This window comes from Hesperophylax consimilis, chromosome 19, assembly GCF_061612785.1.
Source record: "Hesperophylax consimilis isolate HC1 chromosome 19, BYU_Hcon_1.0, whole genome shotgun sequence".
Taxonomy (NCBI): Eukaryota; Metazoa; Arthropoda; class Insecta; order Trichoptera; family Limnephilidae; genus Hesperophylax; species Hesperophylax consimilis.
The window spans coordinates 33,750,701-33,777,060 of record NC_142854.1 but is presented as its reverse complement, the minus strand read 5'-3'; the positions used below and the strand labels follow the sequence as shown (position 1 = coordinate 33,777,060).

Here is a 26,360-nt window from a genome sequence, read left to right as displayed (position 1 = left end):
GACTTGTGTTTTTATAAATTATGATTGACATTGTAAAATATTCATTGTTGTTATTATGTATTATATGTTACTATTGTATCGCGTAGAGACGCTGGTGGGGAGGTATGTGGGGACTACTTTAACTCGTCCCACATATGAGACAACACTAAATAATTACTCCGCCGTCTGAAGCCCCGGGAGAGCCAGGCGCGGACGGGAACGCAACTCTCTGCCATTCTAGTTTCAACTTTCGACCAAACCACCACTCTCCACTACCACCGTCTCTGCGTTCACTTAACTTGTAAATTCATTCTCGCAAATAAATTCAACACAGATCGCAGACCTTTATCTTTCAATCATCAGAATTCCTTGAACACAGATTTACGATACCGGCAGCCATCGTAAATTACATTTATCCTGCCAAACTGGTGATCCCGACTTTACACTGCCATACTGGTGATCCCGACGTTCACGCTGCCATAGTTACAAAGGCAAACCAAGAAGGGTAAAATAAATACTGCCATCCATATCAGTTTGAAAAACTTTTCTTAGAAAAATGGATAAAGTTTTCATGCCGTGTGGGTAAGTGTATGATGCATTAATTATTCTTTCTGAAAACGTGGATATTGCAGTCAGAACATAAATAGTTTTCCTCATGACCGGGTCAAAATCTGACTTTTAAAATTTTACTACTTATGAACATGAAAAACTGCAGTCGGAACATGGATAAGGTTTATTTCCAGTATGGGTTATAAGTGCAGGCTTTATGGGTACACATACAATGATAACGCTGACTTAAGTTAGAAGGAAAGGTTATAACGGTTACTTGTAAAGTGTTTTTCTTCTGTATGGGTATGTAAGTGCCCATTTGACACTGATTTGTGTGAGCAGGAGTACTTACAATGGGAACAAATACATTGTTTTTCTCGAGTATGGTTACAAATGAGACTTTTTAAAGTTTATGCCTAATTTTTATTCAAATTTCCTATTAGAGAACATGAATAGCTGCAGTAAGAACATTAAAGTTTAACTCGAGTATGGGTGAGTAAGTGCACTTTAAAATGTGATTTTCCTTTGCAGGAGAAATTACAATGGGAGCATTTATGTCGTTTTACTATAGTATGGGTAAGAGCGTGTCGTTTCAAATTCCCTGATAAAAACATGAGTAGCTGCAGTAGGAACATAAATAAGGTTTAATTCCAGTATGGGTGCGTAAGTGAACTGTTAACGCTGACTTATGTGAGCAGGTGTAGTCACAATGCGAACATGAATATGGTTTTTCTCCAGTATGGGTTCGTAAGTGCACTGTTAATTCTGACTTGCGTGAGCATAAGTAGTTACAATGGGAACACGAATAAGGTTTTTCTCCAGTATGGGTGTGTAAGTGCTCTGTCAAATGTGACTTGCGTGAGTACGAGTAGCTACAATGGGAACATGAATAAGGTTTTTATCCAGTATGGCTGCGAATGTGCATCGTTAAATTTGATTTGCGTGAGAAGGAGTAGTTACAATGGACACATGGATACGGTTTTTCTCCAGTATGGGTGCGTAAGTGAACTGTTAAATGTGATTTGCGTGAGCATGAGTAGTTACAGTGTGAACATGAATGAGTTTTTTCTCCCGGATGCGTCTTCAGGTCCGTTATCATCTCTGAAAAAGATGGCAGATAATAATAAGTACGTGTCTATAATAACTAGATAATTATTTAAACTAATTCAGAAAACCGAAAATAAATTTTACCTGCATTCTCGAGAATACTTTCAGACTGCTTTAAGCATTCTTTTTTATATCTGGCAGGTCTATGTTTATTTCCGCATAAGTGATTGCCCCTCTATCATCTTCTCGGGGTTCTGCTTTTGCTTTGATGGGTACAGTCTCCACATTAATGCTACCTGGAATAATAAAACAATTACAAATTGATAAGCTACTTGCGGTTGCTAAGCGGGTACAAAATCCCATAGTATAAAAATCTGTCATCCGATAGGTTTATTATATAGAAATAGATCTGAAATATGGTAAAGGTGTTATTTTTTTCTAAATAGACGTCAAACATGCAGTTCAAGATGAATGATAATTATCTATAATTGTCGTTGCTGCATGAGCAGTTAATAACGATGCCTGGGAAATCCTAGTAAAGTTTGCATGGAGAAACGCAAGAATGTCAAAAAAAAACAAATATCCCTGATTTACAACGTCAGTAAATATTACAAATATAATTGATTATATTAAACTAGCTTGGTAAAGTAATGTTATAATGCTGAAGAAGTTTGTTGCACAAAGATTAAAAATTTGTTAGTAAATATATTAGCTTGTTGTCAGAGTAAAACATAAATAGAAGTTCAGACTGAAACACCTCTGTGATATGTAATGGATAATGCCACTTACTGGTTTGCTGAACACTCTCGGCATACGGCAAACATACCTTTTTCACACCAGGCAGGTGGATTTCTATATCCGTAAATGCCTGTTTTTCACCTGAGCTTTCTTCCTGCGACCATGGTTCAGTCTTGATGGTAAAATTCTCTGGGATGGGAAGATTCATGGCTCTAATGTAAAAATAAGTAAGGTCTTTAGCAAAACTTATCTATATCATAAAAAAATATTCATCACATAATTTTAATTGCTTTTGTTTTTGAAAAAGCCAATTGATTCGTAAGCAATTCGCATTTCTTCAGAGTTTACTAATAACTAATGATACCACAAAATAAATTTTCTGTTTTTAAAAATGTACATGATATTCACTTGGGGTAATTAGATGAACTTACTAGTCGCTTGGTTTTAATGTGTGACAGCGGCCGTAAATCAGCCATGAAAAAACCCATTTAATCTCATCTGTCACGTGTGTTGGGTAGCTCAGTATGTTATAACGCTGTCAAAACTAATCGATCAAGTGCTTGGCGATATATTCTTACAATAAACAAGCACCAATTTACGAGTTTTAGTGTAACTTTGTTGACATAATTAGAACCTACTTACATGCACGGCAAAGCGCGGTCGTCAATTTCAAGGCGTTGAGGAGAGGATAGAGGAAACGATAAAAGGCGCGACCATAGACAGTATAATTCTCATTCGGAACCTAACCTATTCGTTAACCTAAAATATTATTTTAAAAATAAAAATGTTTATTTTCGAAATATTCCCTCACAACAAGAAAGATCCTGTTATGATGCAGGGCTAGATTCTTTTGTTTTTTATTTTATTTTATGAATTAATTTGTTCTGCATCATCGACAGGCCGAAACATCGGCGGGCCGAGAGCGACATCTGGGCCTGGCCGAAAATAAGGAACCACTTATAGCCTGGCAGCAACGTGTGGGATTGAGGACTGAACAGCTGATAGTCGCGGTGATTTCCATTTTGGAGTGATTATTTGTATGGATGGATTCCATTCCCTTTTTGTACCGTCGAGTGCGAGTTTGCTTCGGGCACGACGGGATTCGTTTCCGCAACCAGTAAAACAACTATTCCCGATGTGGGAAATGGAGATTTCTTTGGAAGAAGTTGTGTACGGGCAAACCACGCGACTAGCGAAACAAGTTCGAGCGGTATGGCTCAATAGTTAAATATTATGTTTCTCCATACATAAAATAACAAACCACACACCGCTTTTTATTTTATGTACTATGAGAGACCATCCCTATGAACAAACAGGATTCTGACACGCGACTTTGGTTGCGAACCTTCACACCTGAGATTATTGTGTATAAACATTCTAGATGATTGATTATAACCTAGATTGGCGCGTTCTATCGAACAAAGTTTATACAACTAGTATCTGTACGTCGAATAGAAGGGTAAGGTTGGTACATATATTCCTCTGTTTATTATTTGTACCCTGGGTCAAAACCCGACATCGACGGGCAAAAGTATTTCTGTACTTCTCAACATATAACAGACACATTAGACAAGACCAAGTCCAATGTACGGCCACCTATATTATGAACACAATTACACTGAGTTAGTCCCAAGAACAGGGCCATATCTCTAACTTCACGAATTTTAACATTGGAACAATAATTGTTAGTACTTATATTACACCAGTCGTAATGTGGCAGGTTGTAATCACCAACTAGAAGTTATTTTGTATGAGGGTATTGGGCGCAAATTGATTCAACCTCTTCACAGTGATTGCTGTAGCATTGAACGTCAGAATTTGGAGGTAGGTACGCACATCCCACTATTATTTTTCCGCCAGAAGTGTTCACTTTGACAAAAATTTGCTAGATGCTTGGGTTCTTCGTGGATATTTTTGAGGAACTGAGATTTTTTGAGATAGCAATGGCAACACCACCCCCTCGTGTTTTGGCACTTGTTTTAGAATTTCTGTCCGTGCGGTATATATTAAAATTAGGGAAGCCTAATTCAGCAGATTTAATTCCCGAGTCAAGCCATGTTTCGGATAAAAAGAAAATATCATTGCTGATGGTTGCTGCCGATGCTACCAAAATGGGAAGTTTGGTGCGGATCCCTCTCACATTTTGATAATAGCACTTTATTATTTGCTGTCGTAGTTTTTTGGTACACAGTTTATAATTTTTGGGACTGAATTCACGTATTTGATTGTGATATTTGTTTCACCGTTTTTCTTCCTCGTGTCAAGTTCGTTTCGTAAATCCTGAAGTTGAGCCCTCTGCAAATTAGTTTGATCATTACTGGCCTTGATACCATTTTTGATTCTTGCACTTCTTGATAAAACCTCACGCGCCGATACAGATTCCTTAAATTCGATCTTAATTGGTCTTGTTTTGTTAACTCTTTGTACACCCAGTCGATACATCTTAACGACATTTGGTATGATTTCGCTATTAATATCACTTATTACTGAAACGACTTTTTCTTTATCCATTGCGATAGTCGTTGCAGTAGATTCCGAGATGCTCTCCGTGCTCGGGCCAGTTATTGTTGCAAAGTATTTGGTTCTGTTGTTTCCCACCCGCGTTCCGCGCCTTTTACCTACATGAGTCAGTTGTTAAAGTATCGCGCCGCCCGCAAGGTTCAACCGACCTTATCGCTTCCGCATAAAATCTTGAATTATTAAAACCACCGCGCCGCGCTGTAAACAAATCCAATATCACTATTCCCTTTCCTTGACCTCCTCCAATACTAACAATTACCCCTACCGGTGATTAAAGCAGAGCAAAGTGGAAGGTGCCGACAGCAGATATTGGTAAGTCAATCAAACAATATCACAAAAAACCGCAAATTACAGTCCATTCACGCCGCAACATTTGGTCACTTCGAGCCGCATTATTTAAATAGACAATTACATTTGGTCACTTCGAGCCGCATTATTTAAATAGACAATTACATTTGGTCATTTGAGCCGCATTATTTAAATGTAGTTTTGTTCCTATTCAATCAACTCAAAAAACAATTTAACTCATATCAGTGAAGTACCTAGTGGACATACCATTTCAGTTGAACACATAATTCAAAAAAGAGTGCTCAAATCGATAAAATAATAAAAATATCAAACATTTAAATTTCGAAGCGTATCAAGGCGTCATTGTTTTTGTCAACACGCAAAGTACCTAGGTATATACTTATTTCCAGGCTGACCGACAAGTTAGCCATATTGCCTACTTGCCAGTTGACAGGCGCAAAATTTCTAAATCTAAGTGTGATTAGTGATTACAGTGCATTACTCCACAAGCTATTGGAATTATTTAATTGTGTCATTACAAACATCATGTCAGCAACAAGATCCGCCATTGAACTTCAAAAAATCATGGACTCGCTCACCGAATACATTGATCGCAAACTGGGTGAGTTGAAATCACAATTGTTTACAAAATTAGAGACGGAATTAACCGATCTAAAAAAATCAACTCAATTTGTGAGCGATAGATATGATGACATAAATGAAAAATTAAATAAAATTCTCGACCTTCCGAAACAACACCAAAAAATAATGGAAGATTTGGAAAACAAAGAAAAAAGAATAGTTGCACTTGAAACGAAAATATCTGAATCTGAACAAAGGGAATTAAAAACTTGTGTAGAAGTCAACGGATTCAGAGTATCGCCGAACGAACCACCACAAGAAATAGCCAACAGAATTAGCTCAGCCTTTGGAATTAATTTAGAAACAGTGGACCAATACAAATATATAAAACCTACTGAAATAAAACCACCACGTCTAATATTTACCTTCAAAGATGAAACAAAAAAAATAACGATGATGAATGCCAGAAAAAATAACAATGTCTCCCTTCTTTTAGCAGATGTCAATAAAAAAGTTTACGTAAATGAAGCCCTGACGCCATACTACAAAAATCTTCTATGGAACACTAAAATAAGGGCAAAAGAAAAAAAAATCAAATACATTTGGTTTAAAAATGGAAAATTACTGGCAAGAAAATCCGAAGACTCTCCAATATTTGAAATAAAAAATCATTACGACCTCGAAAAAAAAATCATGTAAACAAACAATAAATTCCATAACCATCTATAATATATTGAACACTTATACCAAAAATGGATCCATTAACTGAGATTGAATTCGATTACCCTTCTCCCGAAACCATCACAACTTCAACAATACGAGAAATTAATGACTACATACAAAACAAAAAAACAAAAACATTAAAAATACTCCACCAGAATATTAGAAGCATCAACAAAAATTTCGTAGAGTTGACAGTGATGCTAGAGCAACTTGATGAGGAAATCGACATTATCATACTCACAGAATGTCGTATAAAAAAAGAAACATATTCACCAAAACATCTGGACAAATATAAGGTATATAACTCCACGCAACATAAAAGTCAGAATGACGGAGTGATAATTTATCTTAAAAACGAGATCCAAGGAATTGTAAAGGAAATTCAACTCAGAGACGCAAACTGTCTACTGATAAACATTAATAATGACATCTCAATATTCGGGATATACAGATCACCGTCAACAAGAGACATTTCTCCCTTTCTTAATTCCCTGGATGATGAGCTAACCCTACTACGAGATGTTCGGAACGTGTACTTAATTGGGGACATTAATATTAATCTACTAAATACAGGACAGAAACACCCGCAGTGTGATGACTACCAACTACTTTTGCTGCATCATGGACTGATCAGTGCAGTTAATGTACCAACAAGATTAGGATATAACGAAAATGCTCAAACTGTATCTGCCTCCTGTATTGACCACATCATGGTAAAAACAAATAAACCATACTGTACCGCCGTTCACCATTCCAATATTACTGACCACTTTACACTACTACTCACCATTCAACTTCAAAATACACAAACATATATTAAAAACACACTTGTTAAAAAAAGAATTAATGTTATCAAATTAAAGGATTTACTAAAATCGGAAGATTGGGGAGAATTACTTAAAATTAAAGATTTTCAAGATTGCTGGCACTCGTTTACAAACATTGTTCAAACAAATATTCATAAATGTTCAGAATCATTCACAACACAGACTTCACACAAACTTAAAATAAAAAAACCTTGGATTACTCAAGGACTTCTAAAAAGTATAAGAATTAGAGACAAATTACACTTGAAAACTAAAAAAAACCCACTTGATCTTTCATTACTAAATCTTTATAAACATTATAGAAATATGTGTTCCAAACTTCTGAAATATGCCAGAAGTAACTATTTTAAAAGTCAGATTCAAGACTGTAATAACGACCCTAAACTTGTCTGGAAAATTATTAGGGAGATGACATATACTAACAACAATACAAACAGTGATATTTCCGAACTGGATACACCAAATCAAAAATTAAATATGAAAGAACATCCAAGGGAAATAGTCCAATTTGTAAATGAATATTTCTCCAATGTCGGTTCTAATTTAGCTAAAAAAATCATTAAACCTCTTCGTACTGCTAATGAGAATAACAACGCACTTACTAATAATATCACCTTTAAATTAAATACAGTTACGGCAGATGACATTAAAATCATTATAGATTCATTGAAACCAACACTCACTTCCGGATCAGATGGCATTTCAATGAGAATAATTAAATCAACTAGAGATGAACTAATCCAACCACTTCTCCACCTTGTGAACAGATGTATCAAGGATGGTATCTTTCCTGCATCGCTTAAATTGGGTTCTGTTATACCAATCTTTAAAGCCGGAAATAAAGCGGATATAAGTAACTATAGACCGATAACAATATTGAATAATCTTTCAAAAATAGTAGAGAAAGTTATTAACTCTTAAACCCTACCACTCTGGGAATGTAATTATTCCTACCACGGGGTACTGAAGTACCCCGGACAGAAAAGAATTAATAAAATAAAAGTATTTGATATTTTAAAAAATATTATTTGTATTATGGCAAAGTAATAAGAAAAGACAATAAAATTTATTAATAAAAACTACTAGACATTTTTGTCGTCACATGAAGGACAGATTTTGTATTGATGGTCAGCACAAATATGGCGGCGACAGGTGTTACAGACAGATCGTGATTTTCTGTGCTTTGTGCGCGGACAAAAACAGCAGCGACCAGGTTTGAGATTATCAGGGACCGGCCTATGATCTTCACTATGAATATTCAAGACTGCACGTATAGTTTCTCTGATATCCCGGGATAAACTTGGCTATTGTAATTTTGCTCTCATATGAGACTTTATGAGTGCCATTGACAAACTCTTAAGAAATTCACACCGCTTAGTTATTTTCTCTTTATCAATGTTAGTTGACAGCTTGAATAAGACCCAAGAGTTAACACCAATGGCATTTAGCAACCCGTAGAAGAGACACATGGGCCACATTTTGGTCTTCCTGGACGTTGAGTACTTCTTACAAAGTTGGTCGAACACATCCACCCCGCATTTGGTTTTATTATAGAAATGTATTATTTCTGGAAGATACACTTCATTATCCTTGTCAGGGCTGTCATGCATGGTGGACAGCATGATTACAGCTTTCTTTTTAGTTGACATCAGAGGATAATACGACAAAAGTGTGAGAGGTCCGTCGTAGGCAAACATTGAGGTGCATCTTTCTCAATTTTGAATGTCCAAGTAAACAGAAGGAATTTCTCGTTTATTCTTCTTTACAGTTCCAACTAATGTTATCCCTTTTTCCAGTAACTTCTTGGCCGTAGGTATAGACGTGAACCAATTGTTACATGTCAGGTTTCTGTTAAGACCTTGTACGGGAGCAGTCAGTTCCATAACATTATTATGACATTTTCTGTACAGAACTAATGGAGAATCTAGCACACGAACCAAGCGCCTATCTTCTTCATTTATACCAGCCCCATCATTGTCAGGCACTAAATACTCTTTATCTCCTTCCACTTGATCACCGTCTTAATGAGATACGACTTCAGAATGGTCCCAGAAATCCTCGATAACACCGTCGGGCTCATCTTCTGAATCTTCTCCTAGGTTTAGCTTTTCGTCGTTAGAAACTAACAAAGCAGCTGCAATTTCACCCCCCCTCCAAGATTTCGAGTCTGGGATGCCATATCTGAAAACAATACAGACACCTCATTACACTGCATACACTGTCATTACATTCATAACACATTATTAGTCCATGAATTTATCGTTAATGGGCGCAGGCCCTCTCTATCAACACTGTACTCTAGCCATTATCACAAAGTAAAGTAAATCATAAATAATGTGTAAACTTACCAGAGAGATGTCCAAAAACAACTTCAGTAATTCAAGTATAACTGGAAGGAAGAACTCACTATTCCTACCACGGGGAACTGGGGTACCCCGGAACACCTGTGGACGCGACTGCACTTGCCGGAAGGTCGAGGCTTACCGACGTACTTACGCGCCAATTATCGAGAGTAGATTAGCTAGAGCGATTTTTGCAACAGTGCAATATTGTCAAAAATTTTTATATTTTAAACACCAGGGGGGTACTCCAGTACCCCAGGTAGGGTTTAAGAGTTAAGAAACAGCTCACTCAATATCTTGAAAAAAACCGCATACTATCTGAAAATCAATACGGCTTTAGAAAAAATATGGGAACTTCCGATGCCATCGCCTCTATTGTAAAAAGTATAAAACATAGTCTCGATAATGGTAATAAGTGTATCGGAATATTTTTAGATCTATGTAAAGCTTTCGATACAATTGATCATACATATCTTCTAGAAAAACTCAAAAAGATTGGAATCGTAGGTCGTGAACTGAATCTCATTCAAAGCTATATGTCAGAAAGGTCACAACTAGTCAGGATTAAAAATGAATCAAGTCAACCAATACCAATTCAATACGGAGTTCCACAAGGCAGTGTCTTAGGGCCGATTTTATTCCTGATATATATAAATGATCTATGTAATCTAAACTGTCACGGCTCAGTAATTAGTTTCGCAGACGACACAGTTCTTCTCTTCCATGGAAAGTCGTGGGAGACAGTATTCGTTAAAGCTGAAGAAGTGATGAATCAGGTAAAACAATGGCTTGATACAAATTCACTAACATTAAATGATACAAAAACTAAATATATTAAATTCAAAATTTACAACAAACAGACAGATAAAGTCAATTCAAATCTAAACATAAAAATTCATAAAAATTGTATAACCGCGAACCATGGAATTCCTTGCAACTGCCCAAAATTGATTGAAATTCAAACAATAAAATACCTTGGGATAATTATTGATCAAAACTTAAATTGGAACTCCCAAATAGAAAATGTGAGCAACAAATTAAAAAAACTAACTTATTTCTTCAAAACAATAAGAAACATTTTAGATAAAGAACAATTAATTCAAATCTACTACGCATTAGCCCAATCTCAACTACAATATGGTCTTATCGGATGGGGAAGCTCATGCGATTCCACTATAAAACCAGTCCTCATAACACAAAAGGCAATTCTCAAAATTATACTTAGGATCCCCATCAGAACTCCTACCGACTATGTTTTTAAAACCCTGAATGTAATGACACCAAAACAATTATACGCAAAAGATATACTAATTTACGCATTCAAAAACCAGGACAACTTTACACAGACAAACTCAGACAGACTCACAAGATCCACATTACAACACATGTTACACCAACCTACAACTAAAACAACTTTTGGACAAAGAAATATGCAGTATTATTCTATAAAATTATTTAATGTCCTCCCTTTTGAAATAAAAAACATTAAAAAAATAACTGACTTCAAAAGAAACATTAAGAAATAGATTATGGATAAGGGAAGGAAGAATATAGATATAATTTTGCAACCCAACAAAGACTAAAGCTCGAATTATGTTTTATTTTTTCTCTAAATATTGTTTTTTTATTTTCTATGTAGTATTGTAACATATGTACTTATACTATTTTCAAACATATAACCATGTACAATGTGACCTTAGAACGGGGTACCCCAGTAAGAACACATTATCTTATATAAAAAATTGTTAAATAAAAAAAAAAAAAAAATAAAAAAAAAAAAAAAAAAAAAATCGCATTCATTTGTGCAAGGATTCAGTTAGCAACACTCGTCCGCTATTTGAAATTACATGCCTAGGTATAGGTACTCTTTGATATTTTGGGTAATTAAATTATTTATCGATGTTGTTGTAGCAAATTTATTCAGTGCAAATCGCAAAGATATTACAGCGTAATATATATTCGTCTATGTGTATTAATGCCAACCTAAGTACGTACGTAAACATCGCTTTGAGGTATCGGCCAATATATTTAATTATTTGATAAATTACTTCTCCACTATAATTCGTCGCTACAAATTGTCGCCCAGTACACTTGTGGTTCTTGTGCATTATTTTACAAATAATTAAACTTTTAGTTTGCAAATAATTCTAAAAATGGAAGACAAACAAAAAAGACGATTAGTTTTACTTAAAGGTAAAAGAGATATTATTCTAAAAAGGGTCCAAAATTTAGTTTCGCTTGCAAATAATTTGCCAATCAATTTCGAAGCGTCACGATCAGGTGAAGCGTTTATGTCCGAATCTGAAAGTATTTTAGAAATTAAAAATAAATTTGAATTAATTATTGATCAAATTAACGAGAATATTCTTACGTCAGACCCGAATTCTGAACCAGATTATTCAAGCTGGGAACAGTTTGAAGAATTATACACACGTATTATTCGCGCACGAAATAATTTAAAACCAAATTTAGCTACAAAACCGCAAACATCTACATCTGCGTGTGCTGCTACGAGTAATAATAATAATTTTATTAAGTTACCCGCTATAGAATTACCTACGTTTGATGGACGGATGGAAAATTGGCACCTATTTTATGAAACATTCAAAACAAATGTTCATTTTAATTCACAACTATCTGATTCGCAACGCGTACAATATTTAATTGGAAAATTAACTGGAACCGCGAAAAATGTTACGTCAGGTTTAGTGCCAACTGGAGACACATATAAAATAATCTGGGATACGCTAGTCAATAAATATCAAGATAAGCGATCTCTTGCCACTTATTACCTGAATAACATATTTCATTCAAAAACCGTAGCTCACAACGCAAACAGTTTGACAGTTTTTATAGAAAAATATTCAGCATCTATCGCCGCACTAAAACAATTGTGAATAGAAGACCTTTCGGATTTTATATTACTACAATGCGCTTTGCAGAAATTAGAGTCGCAAACTGCACAAGCTTTTGAGCTCTCAGTTCGAGAAATTGAGATTCCCACCTGCAAGCAATTGGTGTCGTTTGTGCAAGATCAGGTCAAAATTCTGCAACGAACTTCAACAACTCGTGGACCTAACATCGCCAACACACATTCAACCAGTTCCGGTGGAACTGGACGCACAGCTCAAACCCGCACACATCATACTTACACGAGTACGCAATCAAAATGCCTTTATTGTCAAAATGAGAACCACAAGCAACTGTACACTTGTACACAATTTTTAAAATTATCACCAAAGGAAAGGTTTTCCTTCGCAAAGGAAAAATCTTTGTGTTTTAATTGCTTGAGCCCGCAACATACATCTACAAAATGTAAATCAAAAGGCACTTGTCATAAGTGTCATGGCAAGCACCATACTTTTCTTCATTTTGATAAACCCAGTCAAGCAAACGCCTCCACATCCAATGGAGAAACTCAACCTAACGATGCAGAACCGCCGATATGTACTATGTCAGCAACCACGCGACAAGGGGCAACCACTGAAGTTCTTGCTACCGCCAAAGTTAACACTGTTGATCGAAACGGTGAAGGGAATACCGTCCGCTGTCTTCTAGACCCAGGCTCACAAAAGCATTATATAACTTCACAATGTTGTGAAAAATTAGGCCTGACAGTCAGTTCAGGAACGCGCTTCGCAGTCCAGGGTTTAGGTGGCAAAACGCAATCAATAAGAGGAAGTGTCACATTGACAATTCAATCTAGGATTGATCCCTACTTCAAATACTCCATAACCGCTCTAGTTTTAGAAAAAATTACCGCTCATTTACCTACTTGCAAGGTGGACTTGACGTCATATAAATTTATAAATGTTCCGCTGGCAGACGACACCTGGGCAATGCCAGGCCCAATCGATTTGCTAATTGGCGTCAGTCTGTTCTCTCAACTGTTGCTACCAAATAAAATAATCACCCCCGGTTTTCCAGTCGCGATTCAAACCACATTAGGTTATGTTTTTATGGGTGACGCCCCAGTAAATTCTCAACCAAACACCGCATTCACTTTCTGCGCTACGCACGAAATTGAGAACTTAATGCAAAAATTCTGGGAAATCGAAGATATTGGTTCGGAACCAGTTCACAGCCTCGAAGAAAAAGAAGCTGAAGACATTTTTAAAGGCACCACAACTCGCCTCGAGGACGGTTCTTATGAAGTGGCTTTGCCATTCAAAAGCAACCCTTGTGACTTAGGTGATTCATTGCAAGCTGCGCAAAATCGGTTTTACGCACTAGAAAGAAAATTTAATCATCTGCCAGAACTAAAACCGCTTTATGATGAAGTAATAAGAGAACATATTCATAAAGGTTATCTGTCCCAGGTGGAAGCCTTACCGTCAGAAAACGCATACTACATCCCGCATCACGCAGTTAGGCGTGAAGATAAATTGACAACAAAGGTGAGAGTGGTTCTGGACGCAAGCGCAAAGACAAAAACTGGTTTATCTTTGAACGATATTTTACACACGGGACCAAGCCTACAGAATGATTTATTTTGCATTCTTCTGAATTTACGCCTTTTTCCTATCGCAATATCCGCAGACGTTCGTCAAATGTATTTATGTATAAATGTTCGCAAAGAAGATCGTCGTTATCAACGAATTTTATATAGATTCGATCCGCAAAAGCCGCTTCAGGCTTACCAATACAATCGCGTAACATTCGGTCTTAAATGTAGTCCGTTCTTAGCCCTTCGAGCAATCAAACAATTAATGTTAGATGAAGGCGCTCGCTTCCCTCTTGCAAGGGATATTATTAATAGAGATGTTTATGTAGACGACATCGCTAGCTCTGCTTTAAATGAGCAAGAAGCTATCCGCGCGGCTGAAGAGTTGATTGAGCTCTTCCAGTCAGGAGGTTTTCAACTCGCTAAGTGGGCATCCAATTCCAGCACAGTTTTAGGAAACGTTCCATTGGAACTTCGCCTGTCGCAAAGTGTAACTTTCGATAGTGATGCATCGTTAAAAATCCTTGGGCTACGATGGCATCCTTCGGATGACATTTTCGCATTTGAAGTTACTCCAGATAATCGAACTTGTACGAAACGCAATATTTTATCATCTGTCGCTAGACTCTTTGACGTGATGGGTCTGGTAGCACCTATAATTGTACAAGCCAAGCTTCTAATAAAGGAGCTGTGGAATTTAAAAATCGATTGGGACGAAATCCCACCCGCAAGGATATCACATCAGTGGCAGCAGTTCAACGCGGAATTGCCGTCAATATCGTCGATTCGTATTCCACGTCATATAGGAGTCACGGAAGGATGCACGTTAATACTTGTTGGATTTGCGGATGCAAGCGAAAAGGCATATGGAGGAGTGGTATACGCTCATGTGACCACTCCTGATAACCGAATTAAGGTTCAATTAGTTTGCGCAAAATCAAAGGTAGCACCGCTAAAAATTGTCTCCTTAGCACGCCTAGAATTATGCGCTGCATTATTGTTATCGCACCTGTTAAAAAAGGTAATTGATAATTACTCCGCGAGGTTTACTATTCATTCAACATTTGCCTTTTCTGATTCGACTGTAACTTTAAGTTGGATTCATTCATCACCTCACCGCTGGCAAACCTTTGTTGCCAATCGTGTAGCAAAAATACACGAAAATTTAAACAGTACAGTCATTTTTATCATGTCGCAGGTGCTGATAACCCTAGCGACTGCCTGTCAAGAGGTATGCTACCATCGCAATTGATAGCAAATGACATTTGGTGGAATGGTCCAAAATGGCTTTGCCAGCCGCATTTCGAGTGGCCTATTTCACCATTTAAGCACGCAAATTCAGAACAGTTACCGGAATTGAAACCCAATCAGTATGAACAGCCAACCACTTTTGGCTTGTGCTCTCGTGTAGCTGATCCACCCGAAATGAAACCTAAAACCGATAATCGCCTCAAGACAATCGTGTAACCTTTATTATGCACATTGGCTTCTCGCATTCATTCGTGGTCGAAATTGATTCGAATTGTCATTTACGTGTTTCGCTTCATTAGGAAATTGCCGCGTAAATTTGAGTTAAGCCATATTGACATTGCAGAAACCGCTATTATAAAGGCAGTTCAGCAAGTACATTTTTCCGATGATATGAAGTCAGTGAACGATGGCAAGAAAGTACGGCAAGTTCTTGCTAAATTAAATCCATTTATTCAGGACGGTCTCCTAAGAGTAGGAGGCAGATTGAGAAACGCCGAACTCGAATTTGATAGTCGTCATCCTATTTTATTACCCGCTCATGATCATATAGTTGATTTAATAGTAGATTATTACCACACTAAGAACTTGCATACGGGACCCACCTTACTTATGTCTCTGTTGAGGCAAAGGTTTTGGATACTTTCTTCGCGCAATTTGATTCGGAAACGCGTGCATCAGTGCAATACATGCTTTAGAGTCAATCCCAAACCGCAATTCCCAATAATGGGAGATTTACCCGCTTGCCGCGTCCGCGAAGCTAAGGCCTTTCTGCACACGGGGGTCGACTACGCTGGGCCGCTTCAAATAATCCCGCATAGACGTCGGGGTGTTAGAAGCCAAAAGGCATACATTTGCTTATTTCTCTGTCTGGTGACCCGCGCGGTTCACATTGAACTCGCTTCAGACCTCTCGACCGAAGTCTTTCTCAACGCGTTCAAACGTTTTCTATCCCGTTGAGGGCCTGTAGATGTAATGTATTCTGATAATGGGACAAATTTCGTAGGAGCTAAATCGCATTTGAAGGCTTTATTCGAACTTTTAGAGTCACCGGACTACAAGAAAGAATTCTCAGAAAATTTGTTGGAAAACCGTATCGAGTGGAAGATGAATCCTCCACAAGCACCCCACTTCGGTGGGATCTGGGAGAGTAACATTAAGTGCATTAAATGTTACTTAAATAAAGTTGTGGGTACATCTCTTCTCACATACGAAGAGATGCAAACGGTTCTTCATCAGATTGAAGCTATTCTAAATTCACGCCCATTATCAGTGCTCAGCGTTACCGATGTTTCGGCTCCATTGCCTTTAACACCCGCGCATTTTTTAACGCTCACTCCATTACAATCTTTACCCGCTGCTGATTTGTCAGATGCGCCAGTAAATTTGCTGCAACGAAAACATCTTGTCGATCGTCTCGTCCAGACTTTCTGGAATCGATGGCGAATGGAGTATCTGAACACGCTGCAATCGCGTCAGAAATGGAATACAAATTCGAATCCAATAACGAAAGGCACCGTGGTAATAATTAAGAGTGACAATATCGCACCACTACAATGGCCTATTGGCGTAGTGGTAAACGTCCACCCCGGCGTAGATGGGGTGATCCGCGTTGCGGACGTTAAGACTAACTCCGGAACATATCGCAGGGCAGTCGTTAAACTCTGTCCCCTGCCTACACAATAACTTTAACGTTATCTTAGATTTAGTTAGTTAATTTAGATCTACCACAAGTTTAATATTGTTATCTTAGATTTAGTTAATTTAGAATTTAGTTCTACCGCGGGTTCAGTGTTGTTTATTGAATCCTTTCATAACGTGTTTCTTTTGTTGTATTAGTGACTTTGACCATTGGTCAAGGCGGGGGGCATGCTCGGGCCAGTTATTGTTGCAAAGTATTTGGTTCTGTTGTTTCCCACCCGCGTTCCGCGCCTTTTACTTACATGAGTCAGTTGTTAAAGTATCGCGCCGCCCGCAAGGTTCAACCGACCTTATCGCTTCCGCATAAAATCTTGAATTATTAAAACCACCGCGCCGCGCTGTAAACAAATCCAATATCACTATTCCCTTTCCTTGACCTCCTCCAATACTAACAATTACCCCTACCGGTGATTAAAGCAGAGCAAAGTGGAAGGTGCCGACAGCAGATATTGGTAAGTCAATCAAACAATATCACAAAAAACCGCAAATTACAGTCCATTCACGCCGCAACATTTGGTCACTTCGAGCCGCATTATTTAAATAGACAATTACACTCCGGAACATTAAAGAGAATGATATTCTTCGATCGGATTTTTCTTTCTTCTGCTTCCGCGAGCAAATCATTTATTGGAGAGCAGTTTACTGGAAATTGTTGCTTATCAATTGTCCTTTCATAAGTATCAATTTTACCCACGAGAATCCCCACCTTCACTCCTACGTCTGTCATGTTTCCAGAGACGGTTGATAGTAGTGAACTTGCAAACAATTCAATAACATAGAAGCAATGACCGCCATGTTCAACGGAGTGGTCAGAAGCAAGCTGGAGTACGCCAGTACTGTCTGGATACCTTATCAACTTAAATACATAAATATGATTGAACAAATTCAAAAAAAAATCCTAAGGTATGTTTACATGCGATCATACGGAATATATCCGAAATTCATGCATCACGTGGAACTGCTAAAGGAGACAAATTACCAAAGCCTGGAGGCCAGGCGTAATGCCGGACTCATGGTATTTGAATTAAAGTTACTAAGAAACCTTATCGATTGTCCATATCTCCTGTCATGCTGTGGCATATTCGTTCCTGATAAATACTGTCGAAATCGTAGCCATGACCTATTCTGCATACCGCAGGGTCGGATAGATGTCATTGCCCAACATAGCATGAGAAGAGGTATGACCTTGCTAAATGCCCTACCAGCGGATATAGATGTGTTTAATATCACTATACCATGTTTAAAAAAATATATGTACATGTATTGTTAGTTATAATAAAATTGTACCATAATTGGACTTACCTGTCTGTAGTACAATAAAAATAAAAAAAATAAAAAAAATTATCGCCCGATTAAACACAAATATGTTTTCAAGGGGAACATACAATGAATACATTCCTTTATGAATACCGGTGGAATTTTGTCAAAACGTAATCCCATTTTATAATGTAGAATTTTTTTTCTTAATAACATGTAGAGAAATGTGACGTGTTGTATATTGAAGATTTAATTTCAGGTATTATTACAATATCACAATTTTGTTCATAAGCACTTAAAAAATATTAAGTAATGAGGTCAACTATTTTCTGATCATTGTCTGCATGCTTACGCCCCGAGTACATTGATCTAGGATACACATTGTGTTCTTTGAGACAATTTACATAGTTATAAATATATTTTGGATCGGACATTTTTAATCTACGCTTTCGTTAACAAAAATCAGATTTAAAGAAGTAGTGACAATGAGATTTTCTCCACTATGAATGCGTAGGTGAATTTTAAATGTGTTTTTTTTTTAATTTTTATCAGGAGTAGTTACAGAGGGAACACTTCTCGTGTATGGATGAGAATGTGACTTTTTAAATGTACTTTTCGAGAACATGAATAGCTGCAGTAGGAACATGCATAAGGTTTAATTCCAGTATGGGTTCGTAAGTGCACGGTTAAACGTGATTTTTCTGAGCAGGAGTAGTTACAATAAGTACATAAATAAGGTTTTTCTCCAGTATGTATGCGTAAGTGCACTGTAAAATCTGACCTGTTTGAGCAGGAATAGTTACAATGGGGACATGAAAAAGGTTTTTCTCCAGTATGTCTGCGTAAGTGTATTGTTAAACGTGATTTTTCTGCGCAGGAGTAGTTACAATGGGAACATAAATGAGGTTTTTCTCCAGTATGGGTGCGTAAGTGCCTAGTTAAACTTGATTTGTTTGAGCAAGAGTACTTACAATGGGAACATGAATGAGGTTTTTCTCCAGTATGGGTGCGTAAGTGCATTGTCAAACGTGGTTTGTCTGAGCAGGAGTAGTTGCAATGGGAACATAAATGAGGTTTTTCTCCAGTATGGGTGCGTAAGTGCCTAGTTAAACTTGATTTGTCTGAGCAAGAGTAGTTACAATGGGAACATGAATGAGGTTTTTCTTCAGTATGGGTGCGTAAGTGCCTCGTTAAACCTTTTTTTTCCGAGCAGGAGTAGATGCAATGAGAACATGAATGAGGTTTTTCTCCAGTATGGGTGCGTAAGTGCATTGTCAAACGTGATTTGTCTGAGCAGGAGTAGTTACAATGGGAACATAAATGAGGTTTTTCTCCAGTATGGGTGCGTAAGTGCCTAGTTAAACTTGATTTGTCTGAGCAAGAGTAGTTACAATGGGAACATGAATGAGGTTTTTCTTCAGTATGGGTGCGTAAGTGCCTAGTTAAACTTGATTTGTCTGTGCAGGAGTAGTTACAATGCGAACATGAATGAGTTTTTTCTTCAGTATGGGTGCGTAAGTGCCTCGTTAAACGTGATTTTTCCGAGCAGGAGTAGTTGCAATGAGAACATGAATGAGGTTTTTCTCCAGGATGCGTTTTCAGGTCCGTTAGCATGTCTAAAAAAGATGGTGGAAAAAGTTCAATAAGTAGGTATCTATAATGAAGACGGAAAATTATGAAAACGATTTAAGACAAATAAAAATCTATTTTACCTGCAGCAGTCTCGGTAATATTATCATATTGCTCTAAGCATTCCTTTTTAATATCCGGCACATCTATGTCTATTTCCGTATAAGAGATTCCACCTCCATCTTCTTCTGGGGGTGTCGGTTCTGCCTTGATGGGTTCAGTCTCCACATTGATGCTACCTGGAACAACAAAACAATGTGTATTCAGAACTTTCAGTGATTTTAAGTCTGTAGATTGTATGAAAACGCTCTATATTTCATTTCATAGAAGTCAAGTAGAATATAATTCAATTATTTGGTCTCATTTATGTAAAGTTTACTCTTACAATAAACGACGAGTTCAGCACAAATTTCTTATCTAAGTACAAAAATGTTGAGCTCAAAATTCCAATTGAATACATTTATTAGTTTGAGGCCCAAATTGTATCTAAAATCGTTGTCTGAATTATGGATGTTAATATGTCTGGTTGTAACACAGAAGAGTCATTAACAACTTAATTGACAGCCATGCCATCGTCCCCATTATTAAATGCCATGTACCGACTAGGAATACAGCCATGCTATCGTCCCAATTATTAAATTCCATGTACCGACTAGGAATTCAAGGCAAAATGAAACATTCTTCTTGCAATACATACACAACCAACTATGAGACACACTCAATAACCAATAGGATGCATGATCAAGGCAACAAGTTTGGAGTTCTATTGTTATATTTTCTGAGACCATTTTTAGAACCAAGCGTTATCCAAACAAGCACTTTGTTAAATGCTACTATTATAGTAGCGTTTTTAATGTACTTATTTTTCTTATATGTTGTATTGTTCAAGTTACTGTTACACGTTTTACTGATTTTGTTTAATGTTATTTTATGCTTTAAAACCATTGTGTATAGTTTTCGATAGCTCATTAGGTATATTTTGATTTCATAATACATATTAGAGCCTACCTGGGCGAAAAACTAAATAAAATAAAGACTTGCTTGCATTACACTAAAAATTCGTGTTGGGTTGGTTCTATGTGCATGTGTTTATTTGTATTTTTTGTTGGATTGAATTTTATTGTTAAACAAAGCTCCTCCTGAAAAACTACTTGCAGTTGGGTGTCTTAGATAATATTGTATACAAAACAAAATATTGGACAGGTATAATAATATCGACATAAATTTATACTAAATGATTTATTTAGAAATAATACCAGGATTATTAATTAAATGCATAATTTTAACACAATCAGTCTTCATTTTTGGGTAAAATCAATTTGCAAGTGTGTCATGTATTTATAGGCAGTTCAATAAGTCAGACAGTGTAATAAACGTTAACAACCCCTTCACGGGTTCACTGAGGAACAGGTTACACCTGTATCGGTCGTCCAAACGAAAAGTAATATGTTCCGTTTCACTCTCGGAGTTAGCTGATCTTTGAAGCGAATAAAAAGTGTATAATTATAATTCTTCCGGATTTTAATGTTCGTATAGATGTTGCCAAGCCTTTGCTTGTATATATTCAAGTCATTAAATGTAAATTATTTTTCCATTAGTTTGGTGATGTCGTGTATTTTGTTTGATTGTGTCTTTTGTGAAGTTGATAGAATAATGGCATGTGATGGTAGTCTCAAATATTACAGATAGGTGGTGTTTTTTTTTAATCGTTATTTTTTTATGCGGTTGAGGCACCTATTTAGTATTCACTTTTTTTTAATGTGCAAAAATGTTAACGATTTCTTTGTTATTCATTTTTTTCTACTAACGGACTACTGTTCAATTATGCAATACATATAACACGAAATGATAAAAAATAAAAGTTACAGAAAGTGAAGGGTATATACCCAATCAATGAATGAAGCAAAGCAAAAGTATTTATTTAAAAAAATATATATATATATATATCATTTATACCCGCTAAACTGCCAAAGCAGTTTATCAGCAGAGCAGTTTGTCAGCAGGACATATTATTTATAAATTACAGAGAATAATCAAGTAAGAGCCTAAATATAGTTGCGTTAGATGTAATCACAGTAGAAAACATTATTCAGTAAATAAAATCTCAATTAATTTGATTTTAGTAAATATTTGTTACTTTGTTTAAAAATGAAAACAAATCTTTTAACACAAGATTCAGGATAAATTGTAGAAAATCAAAAGGGTCCACAATTTTTAACATTTTAATTTTGAATGCTGGTGGCTTTCTAGTGTTCAAACTTTTGAGACCTAGAAACAGTTTCGAGACATTCTGTTGATGATTCCGTATGTGTATTACCAAAGCACGTTACACTGACATTACGTTGACTGAAGGTGAATAGTTACATATAGAGGATAAAACAAGTCTTCTGAGATTAAGCATACGACGCTTTGAAGATAACTTTAGAGTGAAAATGAATAGATGCAGTCAGGACATGAAAACGGTTTTTGAAAACATGAAAACTCATGAAAACTGTGGGTAAAAATCAAAGTCGGGAATGCTAAAATATCTGAATAAAAAAAACATCGTGCATCAAAAAGAAAAATTCTCTACTGTAAGTCAGCAAATGATTTTTATAAACCTCTTTGAGAACATGAGAAGTTGTAGTTCGAGGACGAAAAATGTTTTTCTCTACCGTGAATCTGCATTTGTTTTTTTAAACCTCACCTTTGAGAACAAGAACAGTTGCATTTGGAACATGAAGACGGTTTTTCTTCACTTGGAATCGGCATTAGTTTCTTTGAATTTCCCCTTTAAGAACAAGAAAAGTCGCAGTCGGGACATGAAAAAAGTTTTTTACATATGTATATGTGAATTTTTAAGTATCCCTTCCCACAACATGAAAATTTATAGTCGGTCCACGAAAAAGGTTTTTCACTACTGTGGGTAAGTATGTGGCTTTTTGAGAACACAGAACAGTTGCAGACGAGACACGAAAGAGGTTTAGCTCGACTGCGAGTCAGCATGTGAAGACGTGTTTCTAGCACATGAAGATGTACAGTTGGATTATGAAAAAGGTTTTCTTCTAGTATGCGAACGCAAGTGCTGTTCTAACGTTAGTTTATGAGAGCTAAATTAATTACAATGGCGACGAGAGTATCGTTTTTCCCCAGGATGCTTCATCAAGTTTGTTAATAAGTCTGAAAAGGATAACAGATAAGCACAAGTACAGTGGATTTACATAAACGCTAAAATTGGGAAAGCGCGCATTATTAATTTAAATAAACAAAAAATCTGTTTTACCTGGTGTCTGGATAATTCTTTCAGAGCGCTCTAAGAATTCCTTTTTAACATCCGAGAGTTCTATGTCCATTTCCGTAAAAGGAATACTAACTTCACCCTTTACACGGCTACCTGGTTCTGCTTTGATCGGAACATTCTCCAGATAAATGCTACCTGAAAAAATAAAAGAATAATACTTTATTGAAATACCGAGTCGAACTATGCATTACATTAAAAATTACAGTTGTTTCTCTCCGAGAAAGTATAGTTATACCACATTGTTTTAATTAAAAAAACTTGCTTCGCGATCGATCGGTTTTAACTGAAGGCTGATCATGCATAAGAGCATTCAACAGGATTAAATCATAGTTAACACGCGGAGCAAGCAAATAAAAGTGCGCTTTACTAATAAAGTATTCGTGCAATTACAGCCGTGTAGCAGCATAAGTGATCAAATATATTTTTGGTTTTATTTGGTTTTTTGCTCAGCTAGACTTTTAATAGTACGTTGTAAAAAAACATGCACAGGCAACCTTCGACTTCCAGCTATTAGCAAATATTTACGAGCCATTTGAACAATTATATCCACATCGTCTATAATAGAATAGAAGATATTTTTAAAAAATATCCAGGAGAGGCTCGAAGGTCCTGGCGTGAAGTGTAAAACTTCCCTTTGAGTAGCCTATTACTACTAATGAAACGTCTAAGCTATTCGTGTTTTTTTACATTAAATCTAAAAAGGATGGAAATTATTTTCCCGGGGCCTATGTCATATTTAGGGATGCTGTGTAGTGGATCTTGAGGACAGGAGAGTAATATATATTTTGATTAAACTTTTATTTAAACCTGTAGCTAATACTGTAAATACGAGTTTACAAAAATATTATTCAGGAAATTTGGCTTATCCATCGTTTCATGAATTCTTTCAGAAGGCTTAAAGCTAGTTCCTTTTTAATACAAGGAACCTTGAGATCCATTTCAGAATATGAAATTTCAGTTGGTTTGTTAGTGACCACCTTGAGATTTGAAGGCTCCGTTGAACTCCAATTCACCTGTATAGAGACAATCTGGTAGCAATTTTGTGAAAAGAAAAGGTTACTAATGAAGTGTACTTATTGATGCAGTTAAGACGAGAATAGACTAAAACAAAAGTAGATGATAATTGATGAAAATATTTATAAACACTTGGAAGTAAATTAAAAACATCATACAGAACCAATCGAATACGTAGAATACTTTTTTGTAATAAATTATTCGTTAATAACGAAATAATCACAAACAACGTAGAGATATGCAACCAGTTTATTAATTTAAATTGTAACATTGGCTCCTCCTCAGCTGACAATATAGGTACATAGCAAAATCACATGATAGTATTGAATCGTTATATCTTCAACCTTAAATAATAAAATCCATAAAAAATGTAGGTTCTGGTCTCTCGACAGAATTTGTTCATATTTTATCAAAATTAATTAATCAGTGTTAGATATTAAATTGAGAAGGAACTTTTCCTTTTTGAGGGAAGGTAATATCAATTCAAAAAGATGGGTCCAAAACGAATACCTCAAACTCCAATTCGAAGGAATAACACAATTCGTTTGCATCCAATAATCAAAATAGCAAGCACCTTCCAATAAACTATGGAGTTCCGCAAGGATCAATTCTAGGACCACTATTGTTCCAAATGTATATAAATGATATCTCCCAATTAGATTATTAAATAGGCTGTGCATTGATACACACTTAAAATTTAACCAGCATATTTAAGATATTAAAGATAAAACTAAAATGTAACTAACCGTCACGCCGTTTCGCCGAAGGGGTAGACAGAGAGAACAGACCTCCAAACAACTCACACACCTCTTGCCTCATTCACATTCATATATCTTCTCATACATACTCTTCTATTATTCTGACTCTTGACATGACACGACTCAAGTATCTAATTCACTCAATCGTGCCATGTCTTCCTCGGACGTTCCCGACTTCTGCAACCATATAAAGATAAAATCTCCCTGCTAGCCGGTTATAATATATGTTACCAAATAAAATTTTAAAATGACTATATTATAGCTTCGTACATTAACATTTAAAATACTTGATTGAAATTTGAGAATGAAACATAAATGAACTACAGGTAACACAAAACAAAGTAAACAAAAAGCAACTTCTGTCTCCTTAAATACAAAATAAATAATAAACACATACATACAAATACAGAATGCATTAAAACGTCCCAAATACATACACACTTTACACGGCAACAGTATTGGTTACGAGGTGGGCGACATATATAATTGCCTTTCAGACAAAATCAAAAACGAAATAGTGTAGGTACATTTAAAAGAAAATTGTTCACTTTTATTCACAATAAGCAAACAATTGAAGTGAAAAATTACTGTTATTTAATCTGTTTACGTGTGAAGTAGTTTAAACATATTTATTTTAGTTATTTATAGTTAAATAAGTGAAAATGTATTTTTCTTTCTAAATGCGATGAAACTCAAACAGTGCTCCTCACGGGACCCGGAAACAAGCTCAAAGGAAGGAGGAAAAATGGCAAAAGCACAATGGACACATGGTGAGTGCTCGCGTAAACTATATATATACTGACTCCGCTTTGAAATAATCAAATACATCAACGAATGCAGACCTCCTCAAGGTACGCATTAAAGAAGTCCCTACCACCACACTCTTCCCAAACCCCCTTCAAAACGTTGTTCAACCTAAAGTTAGAGAGTTTCCCGTCTGCCTAGCGCACAGAAAAGGCGTTCCCGTGAGTTGTCAGGTTTATATCTTATAACTAAAATAACATAATCCAGCAGAACAACGAGTTTTGTAGAATCTAATGTAGGTAAGAGCAATACGAGCAGATACGGCCTGAAAATAAAATACACGAAAGTAACATAATCCAGCAGAAAAGCGTATTATGAAGAATCGAGATGTAGGTATGCATATGTTGATACGGTACGTAAAAAAAACCTGTAGTTTTATTTGCAACTGAATTTTAGGTATGTATAACAATAATTGTTATGGTCCAAAAAAGACAACAAATTACCTGAATTCGTTTCGGTAATGGATTCCGGGCTTTCTCTTTTCATTAAAGGATAGTCTATATCAATTTTAGTATATATCATAGCATCACTTTCTTCTGCACTTGTGCCTGGCTCTAACTTGATGGCGGTGGAATTCATGATTTTAAGTAAGGATCTTTTAGTCCTGTTTTACTTTAGCTTTAATGAGGA

At 36.3% G+C, this 26,360-nt stretch overlaps 1 pseudogene across 1 annotated transcript; it reads right to left on the bottom strand.

The window, feature by feature from the left end:
• Window positions 1–1,120: 1,120 nt before the first annotated feature.
• Window positions 1,121–26,360, bottom strand: LOC149415190 (uncharacterized; annotated as a pseudogene). Its single transcript, XR_016303854.1, has 8 exons — window positions 26,174–26,360; window positions 23,137–23,289; window positions 19,958–20,113; window positions 19,730–19,861; window positions 18,858–19,021; window positions 2,365–2,563; window positions 1,720–1,758; window positions 1,121–1,629 (listed from the first exon to the last, which is right to left on the bottom strand). The product of XR_016303854.1 is annotated as an uncharacterized LOC149415190 (transcript).